The sequence below is a fragment of the Ipomoea nil genome, unplaced genomic scaffold, assembly GCF_001879475.1.
Source record: "Ipomoea nil cultivar Tokyo-kokei standard unplaced genomic scaffold, Asagao_1.1 scaffold2957, whole genome shotgun sequence".
NCBI classification, from domain to species: Eukaryota; Viridiplantae; Streptophyta; class Magnoliopsida; order Solanales; family Convolvulaceae; genus Ipomoea; species Ipomoea nil.
The window spans coordinates 1,661,995-1,684,999 of NW_017619385.1; the positions used below are offsets into that span (position 1 = coordinate 1,661,995).

Here is a 23,005-nt window from a genome sequence, read left to right on the forward strand (position 1 = left end):
TTAGATCCTGATGGAATGTTATATGCAGCATCAATTCTATACAATATTTGGAAAGCTCGAAATGGTGCAGTTTGGGAGGCATTTTTACCACGCCCGGGGTCCCTACTCAGAGCCGCAGCGGCAGCCAAGACCGCATGGACTCAGTCCCGCCCAGCCGTGGCTGCCACTGCCACTGCTACGCTGCCGACAGAAAACCGCCACGCTGCCCAGGCGAGTCCCACCGTCGGCCGCGGTGCTGCCGACGCCGCCGGATCCTCTGTGCCGCCAGTGAGAAGATGCAGGGTCGATGCGGGATATCTACACGAGACAGGGAATGCAACTGTAGGGGCCGTTTTATTAGATGGAGATGGAGCCTATATCTCGGCACTAACCGCGCCGCTACCGGCCTGTACGTCACCACTTATGGCTGAGGCTTTGGCGTGTAAGGAAGTTTTATCATGGCTAAAGGATCGAGGTGAACAGAATATTGAGATCTACACGGATTGTTTGACACTACAACGCTACCTTACATCATCAACCACTGCGTTTCGCTCTTACGTTGGCTATGCCATTGATAGCTGCAGGCAAATTGCCGTTTATTTTCACTCATGTTCTTTTAATTATATTTCTAGATCGGACAATTATTTAGCTCATGCTTTAGCCACTACGGCTTATCAGCAACCTGATACTATGTACTGGGATACTCACCCACCAGACATTATTTCAGCATTTTTCTAATGAAGCACCGCAGAAAATTTTCAAAAAAAAAAACTATCCAAAATGTAACCATTCAAATTAGTTATACGGATTCGAAACGAAGAGTAGGAATCCTAAGTCTAGGAAATAAACTAAGTTGGAGACTAAAATTTCTATTCATTTGATATCATCAAAATCTAATTACAAATGTTCCTAACAATTTTTCCCTTTTTGATGATGGCAAAACCTATACCCAAATTATAAGACTGTTTTTAAACTTGAATTGATTTTCCATTACAATTCAGCCCATAATTGAGTTTGACAAATATTGTTCTAGGAAATTAAGTACTAGAAATTTAACTACGCAACACACACACACTGAAAATATTTCATTAATCACTCAAAAGTATTACATATTACATTTGTGTTGCAAAAAGTGTTAAATAAATAAATATTACAAAATATCAAGTATTTCGCAGGTTCAATCCTTTCTTGTCTTGATACTTCTTGGCTTTCTCAGCGGCTTTGTCCAAGATGCTATTGATTTGCCTTTGAACGGTCACATTGTTGCCTTGTACTACTAAATGATCATAAAGATTATATTAGAAATCCTTAAGCTGTGATACTTGTTGAAGGCTTCAAGGATGTTCTCCCCTTCAATTACACCACATCATCACTATCTAATCATCTCTTTAGTGTTCATTATTCCATTTGCAAAAAATACTGAATTATGTCTCATTATCTCGAACATTGTGCCGATAAGAGATGCATCTGTTGTATTCCGTGTGACCCTTCAGAACGAGTCAAAGCGTTTCGTCATTCTCCTCTCGGCTTCTTCAGCATCTACCTTTCGTCCTTTCGTCTCTTCTTTTCTCTTTCATTTTCTTCATCCAATCAGCATTGACGCTCAATAGAATGATTACGGGAGGCTATATAGCCAATCTTCCTCTGTGTGCTCCGTCTCCTTCTCCAGATTGACAAATTTTCTCCTCCAAATTAGTCACGCAATGTGCGTGTAAAACTAGTGACTTATTATAATTGTAGTAGTAGTTGTCTAATAATAATAATAATAATAATAATAATATTTAGGGTTGGGGTTCAGCCTTTTGAAATAATAATAATAATAATAATAATAATAATAATAATTATTATTATTATTATTATTAGTAATTCACCCGCGCGATGCACGTGGAAAAAATTATGCTATTATAAATATAAATAAAAAAATAGAAAAAATAAAAATATTTTAAATTGTTTAATATAATAATATTTTTGAGCTTCCATTGGTCAAGTATTTATTATTTTAATAGAATACAAAATTATAATTAAAATTTTGTATGGTTAATATAATCTCTTTTTTGAAAGCCAACCAAATCAGATCATATTAGCCATACTAGGCAACAGAAAGGGAGGAGGATCATCCCTCCAAACAGAACGCGCCAAAGTTGCGCTTACATGCTTAGCTAGAGCATGAGCTGCCCGATTTGCATCCCTGCTAACATGTTTCACCACAGGGTTCGTCATGAAAGTAAGTACAAGACCACAGGGTTAATATAATCTCTAATTATGTACATATTCAAATAAGCTTATAGAGAGAATTCACATAATTACATTGATTTATTCTTAATTGTATTTCATCTATATTATAATTTTCACAATACGAATAATAACTAAGATAATTACATTTAGAAAGCAAATTTCAAATTTTGTATGAGTAAATTTAAATTCTAATTGAACACATTTTTTTATATGATTATATAATATATTCTTTATGCACATGACATTCCATAAACTCAAATGTCATTTTATAAGTCCAAGACCACTTTTTGTGGAGATAGTTCAAATGTATTTTTTTTCTTTTAAAAGTCCTAAGTTTAGACATCCAGAAAAACATTAAAGACCCATACGATATATACATTTATATATATTTAAATTTTTATTTATGGCTTAAATGATTTTTTTTTTTTTTTAATTATGAAGTACAATAATTGATCCACGGCCCGCAACACTTGCTTTCTTCATCCCTTCTCGCTTCTGCCATTTCTTTGAAGCATTTGAGATGGAGAAAAATTATATGTAGAGGCTTGCATTAATTGCATTGTTTCAGATATTGAATAGGCTTTCATCGAAAATTTAATTAATATTGTAATCCCAAGAACCACCATAAATAACAAAAGCATATCAAATAGACTTTCATTGTAAAGCCAGAGATTTAACTAATATTTCATCGTTTCATATTTTCTATTAATCGGGAATCGGAATCCTTAATTCTAATATCATAACATTTAATAACTCCATTAATTCAATAAATGTAATCCTTTGTTATGGGCAAGAAAAAAAATAGCTATTTTATTTTTCAAATGTTGTGTTTTTTTTTTTTATTTATTTATAGTAAAAGATGTTGTGGCTATTTTATATTTATAGCTAGTAATAATAATAATGTTGGTACTTAATTGTAACATTAATTATTTCCCAACCATATAGCTTTATTATATGTAAGATTATTATTATTATTATTATTATTATTATTATTATTATTATTATTAGAGTTAATTCCAGCAATGGTCCTCCGACTATTGTGATTTTCCAAAATTAGTCCTTGTCTTTTAATTTGGACAAAATAGACCCTTGACTATCAGATTTGTTCCAGCATTGGTAAAAAAAAAAAAAAAAAAAAAAAAAAAACAAGATTTAGACAATAAAATCCATACTAGTAAAGAAAATTAGAAAAAGGATAATTAGTAATCGATGTTTGCTATTTTTCTACCACAAAAACCCACATATATAAACAGAAACACCCAAAAGAAAAAAATAGGAATCGATCTTTACTAACATTTGAAGACTTTAAGCTGTGTTTGGGCAATCGGAGGCCGGAGGAGGAGGGGGTGGGGGTGGGGGTGGTGGGCATGTTGATTTGGGAGTCGGAGCTCCGGGCGGACGCGGGAGAGAGCGGAAGGGCGTCGGAAACTGCCGCGGCCGAGGGAGACGTCGCCGGACCTTCCTCTAGCATTTTGGGAACGTAGAGACAGATATTCATTCCCAAAGCCAGCTTCGCTTTCCTCCATTTGCTCCCCATTTTCTCCCGCAAACGTAACCTTCAGCTCCACATACACACGCCCACGAAGAAGAATAAGGCTTAGGGATGCTGGTTCGGAAAAGGAAGGAAGAAGAAAGCAATATTTAAGGAAAAGACTATTTTAGCCCCTACACTAACGCCTAACTAACTGATCCCTAACGGAAGGACCAATGGCGGAATAAATTTAATAGTCAAGGGTCTATTTTGTCCAAATTAAAAGACGAGGACTAATTTTGAAAAATCACAATAGTTGAAGGACCATTGCTGGAATTAACTCTTATTATTATTATTATACATTCATTAAGTAGTTACTAATCAATTGATTCAATTCCATCTCGAATAGGAAGTAGAATACTCTAACCCCATTAATGCTAAGAAACCACACAATATGCCTCAAACAGCGTAAAACAAAATTTAGTATGTTGGGACTTTTTTTGATATATCATTATTATATTAAATTATTTTTGTATTTAATTAGTATGTGAATTTGTTATTAAGTTATGATCAATTACAATAATTAATAATTTAAAGAGTAACATTAGAGATTGATATTAATAGAAAAATAAAGTTAAAAAAAAAAAAAAAAAAACAAAACAATAGAAGACATTTTTCTATAAGAATACATAGGAACCGTTTCAAACCATCTAACTAAGAATTTCAATCCATCCCACTCCTAATTAATTGTACTGTCGAGGGATGGAAAAAACAAGTGCTCTGACAGGTTACGGTTTTTCAAACCAATTGTCAATTTGCACGTAATTGCTTTGTAAAAATATTGTTCTCTTTTTCCCCGAAAAGATTCCAATCCCAATAACCCTCACATCCCGATATGTCAAAGCGTTTGAGAGAATGTAAATCGCGGTGATTCAATAGCTCAATTGACAGGGCCAAATGCTGGTGCACACAAAAGAATGAATGAACTATATATCCAGAATGAATGAACTATATAATTCAAATTATGCACAACATAACGTCGTTAACAGTAATCGAAACTGATTTTTTTTTTTTTTTTTTAAGTCGGACGTCAAAACGACGTCAGTTTTGCAACCGTGTGCACCATGCATGGTGCACACGGTTGCACAGCATAACGCTTCGCATTTTGGAGGATGTAGCATTCCTTATAATAGACATATAACATTGTTTGTTTTGACTTTTTATTATCAAGAATAATATTCATTGAAATAAATTATTCATTTTGTAGGGGAATAGTCATAACTAGGGGCCCATAATATTAGCTATTATAGTATTCTTAGGAATATTTTTGTATTGTAATACAAAAATAATTTTGTATGCACATTATTATTATTATTATTATTATTATTATTATTATTATTATTATTATTATTATTATTATTATTATTATTTAGCATTCATTATAAATGTGTTTTTGTTTTTGAGTATTTATTCCATATATATTGCATAAACAAATCAAACATTGAAATACAATTCTAAAATATAATTCTTCAACAAACCAAACAATGTAATAAAATTCTTATTTATATTTCTTTTCTATTTAATTCTCTGTAGAACATTAATCATATTCTCTCAAACTTCATTCTGTAAACTAAGCTGAACACGAGCCCCCTCAGTTTGAGAGGTTATTCGCACACTGTCGCCGTAAAACTCGATCCTAGATTATTGTTCTCAAATTTTACCACAATGACCAACTGAGTTGCGCCCATGCTGGCAAAAAATAAAAAAAATAAATAAATAAAGACCTATGCATAGGGGTGTAAGGAAAGATTTATTTACAGAGTAAAAGTGAAATTTTGAATTGAAATCCAGGGTGGAGAAAACTGTGAGGCAGGAAAATGCATTGGGAAAAAATGAAATTTTTTTTTTTTTATATATGGGGTACGTATTAAATGCAAAACATGTGGAGGGTTTGACATATTTTACAAGTTGGAAAGAATTTGAAATGGTTAATTTGATTGATTCTGACCACCCACAAGGGTGGTGGAGAATGGTGCAAAACCATGAATCACAAGACAATAACAAACAAAAAATATACTATAAAACGCCCTTTTGAATTGTGAATATGCAGGAAGAATTTAATGAAAGCACATTTCTTCCCATTCACAGACTGCTTGATGAACCAGCAAAGATGTAATGGCAATAAGGCATTCAACTTTTTTCCACATGCACAGTTTTTTGTTTTTTATTTTAGAAGAAGAAACTTTAATAAATATTCCCCTTACACGGTTCATGAGATTAAAATGATAAAGATTCAAAATCAAATTTATCTAAAAAGAACCAATTTGGTTAGCATGCGTGGTTGTGCACCTTCATCTCTGAGAGCGTTCCCAATAGTTGCAGATTTTGAGGAGCTTTTACAGGTGTGATTAATAAAGAGAATATGGAAATGAGAAAAAATGTTTTAAAAAAAAAAACAAAACAAAATTTGAAGAACGAAGAAGAATAATGTCAAATTAACACGCCCAGCGGGCGCATAGAGTGCACGCTCCCGGCTGGGCACATTCTGTGCGCATCACACGGCAAATGGTCAGTTTTTTTTTTTTTTTTTTTTTTTTTTTTTTGGTCCACTTTGAAAATAAGGTATTTAGAAGGATGTAAATCACTCTGATTCAATGACTTAGCAGACAGAGCCAAATGTCTCTGTGTACAAGGTATCTGCTCACTTTGAATATAATCTCCACACTACCGCTGTAAAATTCGAATCTTGTAGAGTCGGAATATGGGATTTTAGGCGAGAATTTATACATTTTTGTACCCAAGGATATAAATCATGAGAGGCAATGTTCTTCAATTTTCTCTAAATGGAAAACAGCTAAGCTTGTAAAATATTCCAACTATTTCATATTTTTCTTCCTTCTATAAAATATTCCATCAATATTACTGTTCATATCTATCATATGATTCATCATTACATCTTTCATTTATAGCATTTTGACAATCTCATGTGCTCTCAGACTGGACCTCTGCTTTCCTTGTAAAGGCTATGCACTTGTAAAATTCATGAGGACCATGCTTTTACTTTTGTTTTTACATGGATGGAAATGGGAACTTATTTAATTTATGCGTGCGCAAATATTTTTTATTTTTTTTATATAAAAAATGACGAATGGACTAATGGAGTAATGGGCTCTATGATTTTATTTATTTATTTACCCATGCAGACGAAATAATTAATTATAGTATTCAAATCACATTTCGGAATAGCTCTTTGTATGAATATTCTTTTCTCATTTATGATCTTCACAATTTTGTATTCGGTTTTGAGAAATTTTACAATGCCGAATAATCAAAACTCTTCTTATCAAAGGGGCAAAGACATATATTTATAAATTGAATAAATACTTTTATTTTCATTATTTAAAAAATAAGTTTAACTTTTATCTTTTTAATTATAGTATGCAGTAGACATTTTTACTATTTAAAATTATGAATTTTCTTTGGGTTATTCTCAACTATGCTCACACTTTTATCATGTAAGTATGTAACAATAACATTGTTACACATTTCAATGTATGTATTTTTTGTACATATTTCAAAATATAGGAGTGCAACTTTTATCAAATAGTCTTTGGGGTTGTTTGGTAAATGGCTGTTAGTTGATTGTGTTAGTGAGTTTGACTAGTTGATAGCATTAACTGATTGTAAAAAGGTGTTTGGTAAATTAGTTGTTAGCTGTTACCTGATTACATACAAAATGCATTTCTAAAAAAGGTGATCGAAAAAAGTTACTTTGAGCAACTTTTTGAATTTTAGCATGGAGCAATAAGTTGTTACAAAAGCCAATCAATCAAACACTCATATTGATTGTTTAATTAAGTCAAAAAGCTAATAGTGGTCAAGTAAATTAAAATTATCTCCTTTTTTTCAATTAATTTGATTAATTATTAAAGTTAAATTTGTTAATATGTTAATTCTTTTGCTAATTAATTTAGCGAGTGATGATTCCACATGGATGAGTGATTTAAGTTGAGTCTAACATAATAAGATCAATGTACAAGTCAAGACAAGAACCAAAACTCCAAACGTAAAGAACATGGGTCATTTGAGATATGGGCACCCGAATGCTTGATCAGGTCTCCTATATTTTATTAAGAAATTTTTTACATGACAAAATACACAATTATTACAAAAAAAAAAAAAAAAAAGAATTATACACTAAATAAATTTGTATTAAATATAAAAATTTATTAAAATAAACATGTAATACATTAAAAATAAATATGTATCAAGATTATCATTACATAATGGACCGAGTTGCACAATATAATTTTCCCAATAGATACAAGGCAAATTATACTGTGGACTGCGGTCCACAATGCATTATGGTCTAGACATCAAATATATACTGCAGTTTCATTTCAGTACAACTATAGTATCATTTTGATATAACTACAGTTTCGCTGGACAATATACCGTTATACACTCAAATATGTGAAATTGTTATTCAGTTTCATTTTGTATACACTGCAGTTTCATTTCAACACAAATACAATTTCATTTCAATTCAATTGCAGTTTCATTTGATAATATAAAAATGAGACACTGTCAGTAAAAATACACTATAGTGTCTGTCGTTTTGGACCATGGTTCATAAAGCTTTGTGGACCGTGGTCGAAAGTATAATTGCTAATAGATACAATCATTATTGCGTGGACCGTGGTTCACACAGCTAAATTGGCCCAATAGATATTGCTAAACTAGATATTCAAGGCAAATTATTGTGTGGACCACGGTCTAAAATCACGTCGTGAATTTTATGAGTTAGAATAATGTCATTATGTGTTAGAATAATGAAACTTATGGGTAAGATAATGTATTTTACTATTTTATGAGTTAGAATAATGTACTTTATAAGTTAGAATAATGTACATTAAGCTTTAAATTAATGTATATTATGAATTATAAAAATGTATGTTACAGTAGGTCACGTGAAAAAAATTACACGAAATGATGTTATTTTTTGACAGTGATCCACACAGCTATGTGAACTACGGTCCACACAATAATTGTTGGATATTCAATCCCGAGTTCTGAAGTGTAATTTCTAGCCTAATTTCCTACCAAGTTACATAGCCCATTTTTAAAAACCAAATAACAAAACCCAATTTAAGAAAAATTGGTTGACGGCCCATTGTAAAGTGACATTCCTATCTTGTGAATGATATACTTCATCCCAGTAAAAATTGTTTGTTTGGAAAAAGAAAAAAACACGCACACACAAAGACAAACACACACATTTAGAAAAAGAAATAAATTAATATATTTACTAAATTGTATTAGCGTTTAAATTTCTTATCTTACATTATTAAAATTATATAAAATTCTAACAGAAATAGAAAATATGTTAATGTAATCAAATGTATATACTTAGGGGTGTATTCAATCAAGACTTTTAAGCACTTTCAAAAAATTTTAATGATTTTAAAAGTTGAGTGGTATTCAATTTAAAATTTTAAAGACTCTTTAAATTATAGCCGTATGCGATTTAGACTTTTCAAAAGCCTTTAGAAGTATATATTGGTATTCGATTTAGAATTTTATAGTCTTTAAAAGTTTACTGGTGTTCAAAAACTTATTAAAATTCATAGACTCTATCATAATAGGATTTCTATAGACTTTTTCTTCATTAATATAAATAAATAGATGAAATCCAACCCTCCAACTCCAAACTTGTCAACTTTCTCTACAAACTTTTATCCTCTATTTAAATCAGACAAACTTTTCATCAATTTCTATCAGCTTTTAAAGTACGTTTCAAACTTTTCATAAATAGGCTCTGTTTGGTAAACCTAGCTGAAAAGCTATAAACTCGGAGCTGAAAACTGAAGAGCTGTTAAGCTAGCTATTATGATAGAAAGTGTTTGGTAAAATTAACTTTTTGATAAACTGATACATGTAAAAAGACTAAAAAGGACATCTTCATAAAATTTAAATTAGTTTGTTTACATATTAAAATTTAGCATTTTGTCTTTTTTTAAAAAATTAACATTTTGAAATGGAACTATTAACATAATCATGATCTAGCATATCATAATGAAGTAGTACTATTGTTGTGAATCTAATAGTAATAATAATAATAGTAATAATAATAGTAATAATAATAAAAATAATAATAAAAAAAATAATAATAATAATAACAACAACAACAATAACAATAACAATAACAATAACAATAATAATAATAATAATAATAATAATAATAATATTTGCAGATAAAGGAGAAGGGAAAAGGGTTTTAATTGGGAAGGGTAAATTATGTCATTTCTTTAAAATATTAAGGATAAAGATGGAAAAAAAAAGTTAGGAAGCTAGGAGCTTATTTTAAAACGCTACCTAAAATAGTGTTCCAAAATAAGCTATTATTTTAAGCTAAGAGCTTATTTTGAGAACGTTACCAAACAGAACTTATAGCTTATTAGTAGCTTAAAATAAGCTCTACCAAACAGAGCCATACTCATATACTTTTTATCTCTTTATTTTTCATACATATTTATTTAAAAAATCATAACAAAAATTATTACAAAACATTATTATTTGCAGTTATTCACAGCAAAATTTTTGCTGCGAACAGCTCTGATTCTTGCTGCTTATCGTAGCAAAAATCTGTTGCGAACAGATTTTCAATCAATTCTAATCACAAAGTATTTTATGAGTCTTTGACTATTGCTTTTGGAGCCAAAACCCTCAATTCCTCATTCAATTATTCAAATACCCAATTCTAGTTATTCCACATTACCCGGCAATTTATATCCTACACCATGGTGCGCATTACACTATGCACCCAGATGCAAAACGACGTCGTTTTAATTTTTTTTTGTTTTTTGTTTTTTTTTTTTGAAATTTGCCGCCCCAGTGTATGGCAGTTAATTTTTCTTAAAAAAAAACCCATATTAAAAAATGTACATAATGTTATACTAGAATACACATAATTGTATACATGAATGTACATAATTATATAACAAAATATACATACTCTTTTTAAAAGATAATACACATAATCTAACATAATACATAATAAACATAAACTTTTAACATAATACACATCAACTCTTAACATAATACACACAAATGTTCTGATTCGGATGTACATAATTGTATAAAAAGAATGTACATAATTGTATAAAAAATGTACATAACTGTATGAACAAATATACATAATTGTATGAACAAATATACATAATTTTGTGAACAAATATACATAACCACAGCAACTTCCTACCGCGCCTCCCAAAACGACGTCGTTTTCGGAGGCGCGCGGCGCACAGTGCTACGCGCGCCGTGGTGTAGGGTATAACGATTGACATTACCCAGGCAGATTCATGATGCCCTAAACTATCATAATTTGAAAATTATAAATAATGTATTAATAGAAGTTATGGAATGTTTGTAACAGTGTATTTTTTTTTTTTTATTACAAAGGAAGGGGGATACCCATACAACCTATGCCTACACTGAGGCTTGAAACCTAGACCTCCCACATAAGGGAGCAATCCGATACCAGTGGACCACAAGCCACCAGTTTGTAACAGTGTATTTAATTTAAAGTTATAATGATTTCTGTAGATTTTTTAATATGATTTTTTTTTTCAAAGTTTATAAATGTTTGTCCTACGAATTTTTATAGACTCCTACAAAGTTTAAAAGATTATAGAAAAGTCTAAAAAAATTCTACAAAAGTCATTTAAAATTCATCTCTTTAAAAGTCTTTAAAAGTCTATTGAATACGTACAACCCCTTAGTTCTTGTACACTTACAATTCTTTCAAATTTTACATTTTTATTCAAAGGGGTAAGTAATTTGTTTTTATTTCCAACATTGCTTATTAAATCACTATTGCACATCAATGACTTCCTCCGTGGTAATTAATCTAAGTCACTCAGTTATTTTTGAAGGGAATAAGGTTCAAATTGGCCACTGAACGTAACTTGAAAATGTAATTAGGCCATTGAATGAAAAAAAAAAAAAGTGCAGTTAAGCCACTAAACGCTCCAAAAACGTGCAATTAGGCCACTGAACATTTCAAATGTATGCAATTTCATCGGATAGCAAGTTACCATCAATTTTAGTAGATTACCTGCTTACGTGGTAGCTGAGTTGACATTTTTAATAAATTTTAAATAATTTTCAATAAATTTAATAATAAATTTTAAAAAATTGAAAAAAATAAATAAATAAATAAAACGAAGGGCCACCCCGTCATTTTTTTAAATTTATTTTTTTAAAAATTTATTATTATAATTTATTAAAAATTATTTAAAAATTATTAAAAATGTCAACTCAGCTATCACGTAAGCAGGTAACCTGCTAAAATTGATGGTAACCTGCTATCAGGTGAAATTGCATACATTTTAAGTGTTCAATGACCTAATTGCACTTTTTTTTTTTCGTTCAGTGATCTAATTGCATTTCAATGTTACGTTCAATGGCCAATTTGAACCTTATTCCTTTTTGAAAACCAAAAACCTCATATGGCTCATCTCTGTTATTCGTTTATATGATGAGAATATAATTGTGTTGTATTCAATAATAATGTCTGAGAGTACATGGAGCGAATATATAGAGATGCTAGATAGAATCCTAGTCTAACACGAATAATATAGTCCTAGTCTAATATGGATAATAGAGTCCTAATAGTCCTAATACTCCCCCTCAAGCACAAGGTTGGTCAGCCAAAACATTGAGCTTGCAACGGAGTAAATTAAAACATACAGACGAAAGAGACTTAGTAAAAATATCCGCTATCTGATCTTTGGTAGAAATAAAATTGACTTGTAATTCCTTCTTCGCGACTTTATCACGAACAAAGTGGTAGTCGATCTCAATGTGCTTGGTGCGAGCATGAAACACCGGATTAGCACACAGATAAGTAGCTCCCAGATTGTCACACCAGAGTTTGGGCACAGAAGGTGGCGCAAACCCGATTTCCTTCATCAGAGAGACGAGCCAAGTAACCTCTGCAGAGACATCAGCCAGTCCTTTGTATTCAGCCTCAGTTGATGAACGAGCCACAGTACGTTGTTTTCGACAAACCCATGAGACAAGATTGGTCCCCAAAAATACAGCAAAACCACTAGTAGATTTGCGATCATCAGGATTGCCAGCCCAATCCGAATCAGAATATGCATGGATATCTAGAGAAGGAGAAGACGTAATCTTAAGACCAAGATGTAGTGTCCCATTTACATACCGTAACACCCTCTTGAGAGCCGCCCAATCCGCAGTAGAGAGAGAGTGCATGTGTTGACACAAACGATTGACTGCATAGGAAAGATCAGGCCGAGTTACCGTAAGATATTGCAGAGCACCTGCAAAGCTGCGATACTGAGTGGGATCAGCGTATGGTACCACGGCATCAGTCTCGGCCTTCGTGGTTGAAACCGGAGTAGCCACGAGCTTGCAATCAACCATACCTGCTCGTTTTAGAATATCCTTCATGTACCATTGTTGAGACAGAAGCATGCCATCAGACAACGGAATGGTCTCAATACCCAGAAAGAACGAGGGGACACCCATATCACGAACTTTAAACTCAAGAGCCAACTTGTCAATAAGAGCAGTCACATGAGCCGGATCAGATCCCATAACCAAAATATCATCCACATAAACCAGAAAATATAAACGAGTATTGCCATGTGAATATATAAATAGAGAGACATCCGTCTTGGAAGGTGAGAAACCAGCAGAAACCAGAAAATCATGCAAACGAGTGAACCAAGCACGTGGAGCTTGCTTAAACCCATATAAAGAACGTTGAAGGAGACAAACGTGCCCGGGCATCGTTTTGTCTTCATAACCAGGGGGCTGGCGCATATAAACCGTCTCAGCGAGATTGCCATTTAGAAAATCATTGTGTATGTCCAACTGTCGAATAGTCCATCCACGAGAAATAGATAAGGATAAAAGAAGACGTACCGTAGTTGGTTTAACAACGGGACTAAAGGTCTCAAAGAAATCCTCGCCGGCAATTTGATTGAATCCCTTGGCAACTAACCGAGCCTTGTAACGCTTAATCGAACCATCAGCCTTTCTCTTGGTTCTAAACACCCACTTACATCCAACTACATTCGTACCTGATTTAAAGGGAACAAGCCTCCATGTATTGTTGTGCACCAAGGCATTAAATTCCAAATCCATTGCATCCCGCCATTCAAGAAATTTAACCACTTGAGTAAAACATGTAGGTTCAGGAGTAACAGCAGCAGCAGATAAAGCAACATGATCATGTGGTCCCGAACTTCTCGTATTCATTCCATGAGAGCGAACGGGTGAGGGCGCGTGACGAGACCGACCACGAGGCCGGCGTCTTGGCCGAGGAGTCGGCTGGTCCGTGACTGTCCGCTCGGACTCTGTCACGAGCTCGGCAGTAGCAGGCTGCTGGCGGTAGTGGTCAGAAGCGGCTATGGGCGCGGCAGGAGGGTCACGAGCCGTGACAATAGTCGGATCACCACCAGAAACAATTGGTGCAACACCCCACGGCTCCGGGCGTGGTTTTGGAACCTGCGAATCCACAGAAGCAACAAAAGGAAAGATAGCCTCATCGAATCGCACATGGCGACAGATAAAAACCTTGTTAGTGTTAGTGTCTAAACAACGATAGCCACGAAAAGATGGAGGATATCCTAGAAAGACACAAGGGGATGACCGAAACTGTAGTTTGTTGCGATTATAGGGACGCAGGTTTGGAAAGCATAAACACCCAAAAACACGCAGATATGAATAAGATGGAGGAGACCGATGCAAAAGATAATGAGGAGATTTAGCAGATAAGACAGGAGTGGGCATTTTATTGATTAGATAAACCGCAGTTTCAAAAGCATAATCCCAAAAACGAGACGGAACAGAGGATTGAGCCATTAATGCTAGTCCCGTTTTAACAACATGCCTATGCTTACGTTTTACCCTGCCATTTTGTTCATGAGTATACGCACATGATTGCCTGTGACGAATACCTAAGGACGCAAGAGTGGAACCAAGCTTTTTATATTCTCCCCATAAATCAGATTGAAAAGAAATAATCTTGCGAGAAAAGGAACGTTCAACTAGTGACGGAAACTTATCAAATATAGCATACAAATCAGATTTAGCACGCATGGGATAATACCACATATAACGAGTGTAATCATCCACAAACAACACAAAATATTTAAAGCCAGACAAAGAAAGTAATGGCGCAGGGCCCTAAATATCTGAATAAATTAATTCCAAAGGATGCGTACTAGTAGTTTCGACACGAGACAGAGGAAAACGAGAAGATTTTCCTAATTGACAAGAGGAACATACATTGGGAAGATCACTAGAATTAAATGTACCAACAGACGAAGACGCTAAAATTTTACGTAAGACTCGAGAATGAGGATGCCCCACCGCATGTGACAAACGTAAGAGGATCGTGCAGCAACAAATGCAGCAGGGGAAGCAGAAGATGCAGGCCATGTGTAGAGACCCCCAGACGCATGTCCCTTAAAAAGAACCTTCTTGGTCAAGATGTCTTTCACATAGAAACAAAGAGGGTGGAACTCAAAGAAAACATTATTGTCCTTTGCAAAACGCTGGACAGATAATAGAGAAGAAGAGAGACCAGGGACATGCAAAACATCATGTAACTTAAAAGACATAGAATCAGTGGCTAACGAAGCAGAACCAACATTAACAATAGGCAAACCTGTACCATTGCCGACTCGCAGAGTCTCTGGGCCATCATAACTTGTCGCAGAAGTCATCAAAGAAAAAGCAGGCGTTGCATGATTTGTAGCACCAGTGTCAGGGAACCACTGATGAGGACCGTTAGAATCACCATTATCACCGGAGACGGCCACATTAGCCTGAAAACCCGAAGCCCCTAAATAACGTCGAAAACAGTTGGCTCCCGTGTGACCAAAACGGTCACAAATTTGACACGGATCATCATAGCGCCAAAAACAATTGGCTCCCGTATGACCAAAACGGTCACAAATTTGACACGGATCATCATAACGCCAAACACAATTGGCTCCCGTGTGGCCGAAACCGTTACAAATTTGACACGGATCATCAACGTCACGTCGTTGACCGGACCGCTTATGATACGATGTATCTTGGTTTGATGCCATCGGCTACTGCTACGAAGTGAGGAATATGGATGTTGGAAAAGAAAACCCTGGCTAACTGATACCAGATGAGAATATAATTGTGTTGTATTCAATAATAATGTCTGAGAGTACAAGGAGCGAATATATAGAGATGCTAGATATAATCCTAGTCTAACACGAATAATATAGTCCTAGTATAATATGGATAATAGAGTCCTAATAGTCCTAATATATATCACATATTCTGAATATTCTTGAAATCAAGGAGCATAAGTATGTGTGTGCGTGTATTCAACTTTGCGCATATATTAACTTATCATATATTTGTGAGGGTGATAGTTGTGACTTATTAGCTATAGTTGTATAACGGAATTGGTTATACAAATTAATGTTGATATTTTCATACTATCAAAAGTGATGGATATATTAGAAATGGAGCAAACCGACCCGAGAAGACGGAGCAAGGAGGACTCGAGTGGATTCGGGGCTCCGAGGTTGAGCCCCGTGCTTGATCCGGAATGCCCTAGGGCAAGGCCTCGGCTATGTGGCCTATGCCAAGAAGGCTCGGCTATGAGGCCTCGGCCATGAGGGGTCGGCATGAGGCATCGGCATGAGGGCTCGGCCATGGGGCCTCAGCCAAGAGGGCTTAGCTATGAGGCCTCGGCTACGAGGCATCGACCATGAGGGGTCAACCATGAGGCATCGGCCATGACGGCTCAGCCATGGGCATCGGCTACGAGGCCTCAGCCAACAGGGGTCGGCCATGAGGCCTCGGCCGGTCAAGCTGCAGCCCTGGTTTCCGGACTGGATGCGGTCAGCGCGGAGATGCAAACGACCTGCCGTATTAGGGGGGCGGTTAGGGGGTTTTTCTTGTATAAATACCCTCCATTTTATCTCATTAAGACATACTCTATCTTATTGTCCTAATTGACTACTATAATAGCATTACACTCCCTTTATAATAGCTTGGCAACTACAATCTTAATATATTCTTTGGTCTACGCGACCCTACAACACTTATTTTGCTTATTTACCTATCTGTTCATCCTTTTCGTATTTATCGGGTTTATTGATTCGGGTTGCCTCAGGTTAATTAAATCCATCATTGGCGCTTTCATTGAGACGTCATGCTCGAACGAGCTAATTTTCAACTAGCTATGGAAAGATCGAGATCCAACTCTCGCAACACGACCGGTTCTTGTGACACCCGAGTCGCCTCGACCGGGAACGACCTCAACGGTACCGCTAGCCAACAATAAACCGTCTCTGTGAGGTCGGCGGGGGAGCTAAGAGATCGCCTCACCAACCATCGCAATGGTGTACCGGGTCCTGCCGCCCCTCCTCCGAACCCTGTACTCCTGGAGGTGTTGGCTGCTATTGAAAACGTTGCTATTGCACTAACTTGCCTTGTAGAGGGGCTCCGAGGAGATGTTCAAGCCCTTCCCCACTTCTCGGCCTCCGAGGTCTCCCAAGGGGTGCAGTGGGCCGAGCACCCGGAGCCCAAGTCGATGAGGCGGTCAACTCGATTCGACCGTTAGATAGGCGAGGAGGGGGTGGCGCTAGCCGAGATCGACAAAGACATTAAGAAGCAAGTAGGGGGAGACCAACCCAAGCCAGGTCCACCCTGGAGCGGTTGGGGTCCTGCATGACAACCTGAGACAGATTAGGGCCATGGCCGACTGTGGACAACCCCCCGATGGAGGAGTCATTTCCATGAAGGTCGCTGAGCCGTGGGCTCCGTGCCCCAAGCTCTCACCGTGATAGGGTTGAGCAGCTCGAAGCAAATGAACGATCTCCAGGAGGGGATGGTCGCTCTCGAACAAGCTACCACCTTGTTGACCCGCCTCGTGGAGGTGCTCGAGCCCCCCGGCTCGGCCCCGATGCCTCTCGAAGGGCACTTACAATTACCCCACCCCTCTCAAGGGGGTGTGATAGGTGGAGCACCCGGTCTCTCCTAGCCCCAAGAACTCATGTTGAGTGAGGGTCAACCCAATGTGACTCTCGGATAGATGAGGAGAGGATAGTGCCAGTAAAAAAAGACGAGATCAGTCTTATTCGCCTCACATCAGGCCCCAAGATTTTAAGACAAGTGATAACAATCTAACAAGCTGCGGCCTTGCCAAACCAACTAATTGAGGGGCTCCAAGGAGTAGTGCAGCCCCTTCCACTTGGCACTGGGGTGCCACATGGGATCGTGCAAGGGTAGACGGCCCTCACCTAGACCCCTCCAAATCTAAGCAAGATGTTGGAGACCCGGACTACATGAGTGCAAGGAGTTGGAGCTCAGCCACTGCGGGCGTATAGAGCCTTAGCTTGGCCACCACAAGGACGAGGAACTTGAGCTCAGTTGCTATGAGCGTAAGTAGCCCAGGCTTGGCCACCATGGACGACGTGCATAATCCGAGTAGATTAAGGGGTCCTAGAGGCCCAAGAAATGGGTTTGGATCCCTCGAGGGGCTTGGGGCGCGGCTAGCGTATTGTTCTTCTAAATGCATGAGAACCTGAGCTCAATCATGAGGTTTGTGACCCATCAATGAATCATTGGAAGGAGTATGAAAGAGATGGAGAACCAAGGGCAGGTTGGACCCCCTGAGAGAAAAGGTGCTTGCGCCTGGCTACCCCACCCTAGAAGCCCGAAGCTATTCTATTTTTTCAAAGGTAAATGGGGGGCTTGACCCCAAACATTGACATATGTTCTCCCTAGTAGAATTTGCAAAGTCCGACCTCGCCTAGCAGAGGGCAGGGTTATCAACCCATGGTCGCGGTCGTGCGCGCCGGCCTCGACATTGGCATTCCCTAACGGTTGTATGGGGGGACACTCCCGCTCACTACCTAACGGAAGAACATTTTATGGGCTCCTTGCCCCTTAACAAGTCCTAGGCCAAGTAGGTGAGGATAACCTACCCGCTCCTCGGTGATACACGCTACAAGAGGTCATATAATGGCACCCTACTACGATGCCTATACCCCGACGAGGCAAAATCTGTCATCAAGGAGATACACAAGGGGACCTATTCAACCCATCAGGGGGAGGTACCATTGGCCTGGAGAGTTATCCTACAGGGGGCGGTTCCATTGGCCAGCATCGCGAGCAACTGGTGCAGGGAGGAACATGGGTGGAAAAGTTAGACGTCATCATTTTGGCCTACCGCACCACCCCTCGGAGGGCTACGGGTGAGAACCCCTTCTCACTAGCCTATGGTTTCGAAGCCCGAGCCCTTGCAGAGGTCGTCATACCTTCCCGCCGAGCAGAGGGGTATAACTGCGACCTCAACAAGGAGCACCACTGAGCGGACCTCCACCTGGTAGATGAGAAGAAGGAGTCTGCCATGATCCGAGCCGAGAACTACCAGCGAAAAGATATGGCCTACCACGATAAAGGGGTCCAACCCTGTTATTTTCAGACGGTTGACTATGTACTTAGGAGGGAGAAAAGCCAACCCCAGGCTGGAGGTAAATTCATCACAAATTGGGAGGGCTCATACATTGTAGCAACTATAGTCCGCCAAGGCAGCCACAAGCTCAAGACCCCCAAGGGGAAGATGATAGCTAGAGTATGGAATTCTGAGCACTTATTTAAGTATTATTAGTGAATTATTTATTAGGAGGTGGTCCGTCCCCTTCGTTTTAATAAACTTAGTAAAAATTTCACCATGGATGACTCATTTTCACTCCTTTGGGGTGGGGGGGGGGATGGGGTACTTAAACGACCCCTCCAACCGTACCCCTAGGGGCCACGAGGTCCAACCTCGCGTACCAACCCCGACGGAAGAGCCTAACAGCTCGGTGTCAAAGGAATCGGGTCGAAGGGCTATCGCCCTAAAGGGGCACGAGGTCCGACCTCGCGTACCAACCCCGACGGAAGAGCCTAACGGCTCGGTGTCTAGGGACTCGGGTCGATGAGCTATCACTCTAAGGGGACACAAGGATCGACCTCGCGTATCAACCCCGATAGAAGATCCTAACGGACTGGTGTCAAACGACTCGGGTCGAAGGGCTATCACCCTAACGGGGCAAGAAGTCCGACCTCATTCACCACCCGATGGAAGAGTTTTTGGACCGAGAGTAGGCTTGGCCAAGCAACTACACACTACGTGAAAAAAAAAAAGGGTACAAACTAGTCCATGGCATTAGGTCCGACCTCCGAGTAGAACCCAAGTCCCGAGCTTGGGCGAAAATGCAAAGCATTCACAAGTATGGCCGAGTAAGGGCTCGGCCTTGGCTAAGGCCAGCTAAGGGCTCGGTCCGTCCCATGTGTACAGGGGGTCAAGGCCCAAAGAGCGCACCACCATGCGGGCAAGCGAAGAAGCTAGAGCTGTGGGGACTTGAAAAATTAAATATGGAGCCGTAAGGTGAAAACAGGTGCATGAAGGGAAAGCAAAAATGGAACGCTCAAGGGGAAATTGAGGTAAGTCAGGCCCGAGCTCGACCTATCTCGACCACCCCGAGTAGGGGAGGGGGCTCGGCCAGAGCTCATCTCGACCACCCCGAGTAAAGGGGGCTCGGCCGAAACTCATCTCAACCACCCCGAGTAGGGGGCTAGTTCGGGGGGAAGCAAAGTTGAAGGCAAGGTCCCCAAGCCTAGTGAGGCAATGTCCTAGAGACAAAACGAAGAAGCTAAGTGAAAGTGAGAATTCAGACACATATACGAAGGGATAGTGAAAGCAAAATACTTCACTAAATGTCGAGATAAGTCTTGGTACATGACATAAAGGGAGGAGGACAAACAAGCTACAATCAAGCCGCTACGATCAAGTATAGTTTTTGAGGGAGGGGTCGGCCGTGTGGGGCTAGGACGCATCAGAGCGCGAATCGTGTTTACTCTGCTTCGTTGATGAATATTCGTAACTCGGAGAGTGGTGGTCTGATGATTGATATATTAGAAATGGAGCAAACCGACCTAGAAAGACGGAACAAGGAGGACTCGAGCGGACCCAAGGCCCCAAAGTTGAGCCCCATGCTTGACCCGGACTGCCCTAAGGCAAGGCCTCGGCCATGAGGGTATGCCATGAGGCATTGGCCAAGAGGGCTCGGCAATTGGGCCTTGGCCAAGAGGGCTCAGCTATGAGGCATCGGCCATGAGGAGTCGGCCACGAGGCATTGGCCATGACGACTCGGCCATGTAGCCTTAGCCAAGAGGGCTCGGCCTTGAGGCCTCGGCTGGTCAAGCCGCGGCCCTAGTCTCCGGACCAGACGTGGTCAGCACAGAGATGCAACCGACCCGCAGTATTAGGCTGGATGGTTAGGGTTTTTTTTTTTTTTTTTTTTTTTGTATAAATACCCTCCTTCACGGAAGCCCTTCCTTCCTTGTTGGAAATTCTAAACCTTCCTTGATCGATATGATAAAGATGCGCTCAAGAACCCAACCTATACAAGGGGCTTGTGCCCACCCCCTATATTTTCTTCTCGTTTGTTTTGGGGAATAGGCCGTGCCTAAAATCATCCAAAGCGCTACTCGCTTTGGGCAGGTTCGGATCACTTACAATACATGGGCTCTACGAAGGAAGGGAGAAGAGAATCGTTGGTTTTACCGACGAACTACGTATTTTGTCTCATTAAGACATACTCTATCCTATTGTCCTAATTGACTATTGTAATAGCGTTACACTCCCATTTAATAGCTTGGCAACTACAATCTTAATACATTCTTTTGTCTCCGCAACCCTACAACACTTATTTTTCCTATTTACCTATCTGTTTATCCTTTTCTTATTTATCGGGTTTATTGATCCAGGCTGCCTCGGGTTAATTAAATCCATGAGGAAGAATTATTAATGACAAGAATAGCCTAAAAGATTAGCAGGTGTATTTAATACAAAGTCTCATTGTTACTAAGGAATTAATGACACACAATAAGGAGAAAAGGAGTAGGGTGCTCTCGCAATGACCAGGAAATTGCTTAGCGATCTTCTGGTAAAGCTAAAGGGGTTGTTTACCGACTTGGAAAAATGATGGATTTTTCTAAAAAAATGGAGAATTGGAGAACTTGTTTACTAAATTTATTCGTCCAATTTCAATCTCATCTCCATTCTTCCACTTCTTATACAATTTTGGAGAATTAAGAATAAGTATTCTCTAAATGGAGGAATGAAATGCACGGGTGAACAGTGATTTTGGGTGCGAGGTCTGACCTGTGGTCGATTCCTTCAGCTTCTTTCTTCCTATCGTTTTTTCCCCTCCTTTTTTTTCCCTTCGTATTCCTTTTTTTTTTTTTTTTTCAATTCTTTCTTCTTCTTTATTATTATTATTATTATTATTATTATTATTATTATTATTATTATTATTGTTATTATATTATTATTATTATTATTATTATTATTATTATTATTATTATTATTATTGTTGTTGTTGTTGTTGTTGTTGTTGTTGTTGTTGTTATATTACTTACGTATTTGAAATTTCATGATTCTTAAGTATTTGAATTTTGCTTAGAGTATGTAGGATACTCATTAAAAGTATTACTTACGTGAATGAAACAGTGAGATTCTTTATAAGATAATTAATAAGGGCTCAATTATTTAAAAACTCTTATAGAGCCATGCAATGTGTTTCATGGCTAAAATCAGTACACACATGAGAACTTGGCTAAGGTTTGGAGATTCCTATTTAAGATATATTGTTGTTACACAAATGGCAAGAGAACTTGACTAAGGTTTGGAGAAAATTCAAAAGTTAATACCAACATATCCAATGCAGAGATCACCCTATTGAACACTATTGTGTCATTTTGTCTTGAATGTCAATTTTTCATCCGTGTGGATAATTGTTAGAAAAAGTTACAATAAAATTAGCATGTAAGTGGCCATTTTGAGTGGAGTCAATAACCAGTTTATGTTAGATTGTTAGGTCAAAGTGGATTCAGGTTTTCCTTGAGGATATGAATTTTGTATATTCATACTCAAAATAAATAATATGTGGATGAGAGAATGTCACATGATCAAAACTCTCGATGGTAGGGTATTGACTCTTTGGATTATAACTGATAGAAAAGTATATTAAATAGATATTACACTATAATAGAGTCGATAGTATTCAAAAAGAAAAAAGATAATATGTTGATGAGAAATTGATAGATTCACAAGGTTTAACCATAAATTAGAAAAAAAAAAAGAAAAAGGTTGATTTAAAAGTGTAAAATATATTGTTGGAATATTCTCTCTTGCGCGCATACGCATATACGAGAGGATGCAAATCAAAGTCATACCTCAAA

At 37.8% G+C, this 23,005-nt stretch overlaps 1 long non-coding RNA gene across 1 annotated transcript; it reads right to left on the reverse strand.

The window, feature by feature from the left end:
- Positions 1-430: 430 nt before the first annotated feature.
- On the reverse strand, positions 431-21,304 carry LOC109162764. The gene is made up of 3 exons (XR_002051149.1): positions 21,251-21,304; positions 16,533-16,537; positions 431-441 (listed from the first exon to the last, which is right to left on the reverse strand). It is a non-coding gene; the product is annotated as an uncharacterized LOC109162764 (long non-coding RNA).
- Between the last annotated feature and the right edge of the window lie 1,701 nt (positions 21,305-23,005).